Here is a 5126-nt window from a genome sequence, read left to right on the forward strand (position 1 = left end):
TTCCCCAAGTGCATTCACAAGAAAACTATCATGGATGGTGCAATATGGCAACTCAAAAGGAACTTCAAATGATTTATCGATTCTCTTCAATATAGGTACAATATTATTAGTGTATGATATAACATTGTATTAATTGTTATTACACCTGATATGATGCATGTAACCTTTTGAAATGTTAGAACAGCATCTTATATGACTATTCTAGCGTTTTGATGATTGGTATAATGACACATATGATTGATGTAGGCTTCCAAAATACTAAAATAACACCTTATTTAACTAGTATAACTTTATAACAATTAGAACAACACCTTATATGACTAATTAAATACTAAGGATGATTAGTGGTGGCTGGGAATGATGTAAACTAATAAATATGTAATTTGACCTTGCGGTTGGGATTTACTAATTTTACTCCTCCAAAGGTAGTTCTTAGGTATGGTTGACTAGAAATATAATAAAGAATTCATATCCATAAGTTTTTAATGCACACCAACTCTCTAAAGCCTTCAAAATTAATGCAACAACCCTTAAATACAATAAGAAAAATTCTATTACCTCTATAATATATCTTTAAATATCTAATGAATCAATGAAGTATTTAATAAACTATTATCTCGTAGGTCTATCTCTCAAAAATCTATCAAAAAATGGTCAAACACAGGTGTTGGGCACCCTACTCGAGGTGTTTCCACCTATTCAAAAGTCATCACAACTTTTAATAGTCTACTCTATGCTCTTATACCACTTTTGATGTTAGATATAAACTTGCACACACAGAAAAAAAGGAAGAAGGGTTATGTTGTATAATGTCTTCCCTAAATCAAAATCCATGCTAGTGTTCCCAACTTGATAATAACTATAATCATGAAAAAAAATGCACACCTAAAAAAGATGGAAGAAAAATAATATTGAAATGTTAAATGAAATGATTACACCTTAAGAATGAAACCCTCTCATGGAGTTTTGCATAATTTTAGTGGCGTAATGATATTTATGGAAGTCCTCCAAATGTTTTGTACAACCATTAAGATATAAGTTATCTAAAGCAGATACCGAGTTGAATAGTTTAGATTGGTTAATAGGAAAATGATAGCTAAATTTCAGTATAACAGATGTCAAACCAAAATTCTCAAAATCTTATCTTATTTATGGTTTCCGACTCATCTATTATTATTGTAGTTTCTATCTGAATCAATCGCATAAGAAAAGAAGAGCTAGAAAGCAACGAAGTTTCTGCCTATGAATGCAGGGACTGAGTTTGCGAAAAGGAGTCAGTCTATGGTTGAGCCACTTGCAAACTATGAAATGGTTCTCCATTGTGTGTATGGTTCTCCACTTGTAGACAGTTGTGAAATGGTTCTTCAGGGTTCTCCATTCAATTTCAAAAGATTCTTTCCCCTCCATTGAATTTAAAAATTTACTAAGGCATACCTTAGTTAAACTTCCCCACCACCTTGTCCAGCATACCCTTGAGATTCTGTTGATCCAGTCGCCTATAGATAAGTAGGGGGTAGCTTCGCCGAGAGCACCTGTTCCAGATCCTGAAGCAGCGAAGAGAGCAAAGGCAAAGCCCAGTAGCAAAAGGTGATACTACCAAGCCATAAAGTTCTCGCGAGCTACCCCCCACCAATATTGATAGCTTGTTCCGACTTTATGCACATTGCCTAGTTTATCCTAATAAGCATCCGTATAATAACCAGCAGCACCAGAGCAAGCAGAGGCAGTAGTAGGAGAGGCGTAGGAAATGGCGAGAGCATAGGCTTCAGTGGCAAAGCAAGCACCACAACTAATAGCATCAGAGCTGGTCTACAACCTATATTAACAAATCTTCCAAAATTTTGTCTATCAGAAATTATTGTCAACTAAAACTTTCATCAACTAACAGATTTTTTGATTTGAATACCCCGCATGTCATTAGATTTTATAAAATTTAAGACTTCCTGGTCGATTACACCTGTTGTGATGCTTTTCACTCCATTCAGTCTACTAGAGCCTAAGAATATATTTGCAGCATACATGGTTCCCATCATCATGAACAGGTCCTGTTCGCTATCTTGCTCTTGATTTTATTACACTTGAATCTTAGTAATTATGGATTAGAATTAAAACAAAAACACAGATATTGCTTACTATGAAATTTGAATATTCCAATTGAACTATAGAGTGCCATATTTTATCGTGAAAAGTTAATTCAACTCCAACTTCATATCACATCGGCTCACATATTTGTCCCTTGTTGCCAGTAGATGATACCACAGATCAATCTTGAGATAAAAGTGAAAGAAAAACATAGCAGATTGTAACCAGGACTTCGCCAATATGTTTAAAACTGTTTCAGAAAATAACATGTAAATTGTATCCAAAGATTTTGAGCATATAGAGCTGGAAAGTAAAGATCCTTGGCAGCAGAAACATGGACACTTAACTCCTTAACTAGTTAAATATTTTACCTTTATAAAATGCTATATTTCAGTATTTGAAAATAATTAGAAGATCCAAAGATTCTGACCGAGATGGAAGATGAAGAAGTGATTGGAAATGAATTGTTGTAATGAGCTTCACTTGTACTTACCTACAAAGATTCAATTCTTTGTAGATCTCAGTGAATTTTCTACCAAGTTGGTGCGCAACAGCCACAGAGGTTACCTCTAACATCAAAGTTGCAGGATTATGCCCATCCCTCATCTTGAGAATGGCCGGAATAGCCTTCAAGAAAATTATACCAATATTCACTCAAACCTTGCCTCATAATTTTTAGGCATAAATGACACTCAAGAAAAACCATACTTTCTTGGTATAGGGAATTTCTTTCTACCTCAAAATATTCTATTAGATTTTTTTATTGAAGGCCCAGTGCACCAGCATTAATGATTTCACTTTCCCACTTCACTAACAACAACTGCAATAAATGAAAAATTCACCAAGATTAGACTACAAAAAGAAGAATCTACCATTCTCAAATGTCATACCCCATGTAATTACCTCATCAAATGCTTAAAAAATATCAATACTTGGCTGGTGAATAGTGCAAACTACGATACACCCTGTATCCACAGTATTCCGCACTGCACATATTATAATAGCAGCAACCCGAGCATCTAAAGCCGAGGTGCGCTCATCCATGAATATGACTGAAGTTCATTTGTTGCTTCTAAAGCTCTCTTAACCAATTGACAATTTTTTGTATTTATGGCACTTTGTAAAGCATTAAAATGCTCCAGAGGTGATAAGATCTAAGCTGGAATTATGCTGCCAAAGTAGACAAGAAGCAATCACCCAAATTGAGGAATGCTTGAATGAGTTTCTGCATTCACTCTGGTTCCAGAGAACCATAAGATTCTTCCTCTAAAATTTTATTCAAGCATAATGAATGAAACCAAAAATTGAAATAAAATGGGGAATGAATTTAGGCTTCAAGCTAGTGTTGAAAAGTGAAATTGCTCTTAGAAACCAAACATAGAAGTTCAGGTAATTCCAACCAGAGTATACATAGCATAAACAAGATATTTTCACATACACGCACTACTTATTTGAAACATATAACTTCAAATGATACAAAAAAATTCCTATGCAAAATGTTGACAAAGAAAATCACATGGACAAACAATATGGCCAAAAAAGATTAATTTAATCTTTACTCTTGTTGCGTAAACTAGTTACCACTAAGACAAATCTATTAGGCATACCTTTATCAAATCTGCTAGATAATGTACGTCTATGTCATCAGAAACAATCGCTTTATTGAGTTGGTTTCGTAAATGCTCTTCTTCTGTACTCTCTGCATTTATGCAGAATATACCTTCCATTTGCAAGCTCATATAAAACAAATGTCAGTGAGACCGCAAGACAATTGTGAACTCCTCAAGCACTATTCAGATGCAATGAAATATGTTTATTATGTAAGAATAGAACTACATACCTTCAAACCTCCTTAGGCATACAGCCATTCCTGCATAAGCAAAAGAATAGGGAGCACATTGTTCCCTTTTGAATCATAACAGCACAACATTGATTCTACCGACAACCCAAAGACGCACTGCAAAATATTTTTTAAAAGGAATAAGATGCACATCCGTACAATTTGCCATTAGAAAATATATAATCCACCAGCTGTTGAATCTGAAGGATATGAAACATGACCAGACAGAATTAAAAAAGAAGCTGGAAGGCAACTATAGGAGAAGAGATGCAAATGTAGCATAGCAGACCTAGAACTAAAGAGACCAAAAATAAAAAAAATATAATCCATCCAACTTTCATCAGTTACCGTTACTTCGTAACACTAACAAATCTATGATATCCGTCTCACCAGTTTGATCGCTATCTGGCATGCAACATACATGATAAAAATGATTTGCCACCAGAAAAGATCACAAAGGATGAAAGAAAATATGAGAAGACAACTGTTTACTTATTTACCGATACCAGCTCCTGTAGATCTTGCAATGTACTGGCAGAGACCTCGTCGATAGTGCGTTCTCTTGCATTGATACCTACAAATTCATCTACCAACTAATTGCAGACTACCAAAATATGTTGGATTAAAGATAATTGATGTCGCAAACATGCATACAACTCATGCTTTAATTGTAGAACTCCAGTTCTTTCTATGCACAAGAAGAAAACTTTTTTCAGTTTTTTTGAGACAATTATTTCAGTTTTATTTTTAGTGGAATAAATCATGTGTACTCACATGTTTTATTTTTAGGAGACTATTCAATTAATTATTTTATTTAAATAATGCATAATGAATGTAATCAGGAATGAATTATTTGTTGGAAGAGGTTGCAACCTCTATAAAAACTCCTAAATTGCAATGTTTAGTATGGCTTGCAACAATTTAATTTGGTTTTCCAGATTTGACTAAAAGATTTGTGTTTGTAATTAAAAGATTTCTTTTCTTTAATGAATTTGTTGTAGCAGTTCTTTGTTTTTCAGAATTCAACAAATGGTATTAGAGCATTAGAAGGGATCCATGGAAGAGTTCAAGAATTTGCAGTGTTGAAAAAGATTGTGGGAAAGTCCATTACTGTTATTGGAAGTCAGAAAGGAAGGTTGCAGATCCCTGAAAGGTGAGATTTCAGTCACCAATAATTATTGAAGTCTTTGTTTCCTTAGTCGCT

Source organism: Cryptomeria japonica, unplaced genomic scaffold (genome assembly GCF_030272615.1).
Source record: "Cryptomeria japonica unplaced genomic scaffold, Sugi_1.0 HiC_scaffold_94, whole genome shotgun sequence".
NCBI classification, from domain to species: Eukaryota; Viridiplantae; Streptophyta; class Pinopsida; order Cupressales; family Cupressaceae; genus Cryptomeria; species Cryptomeria japonica.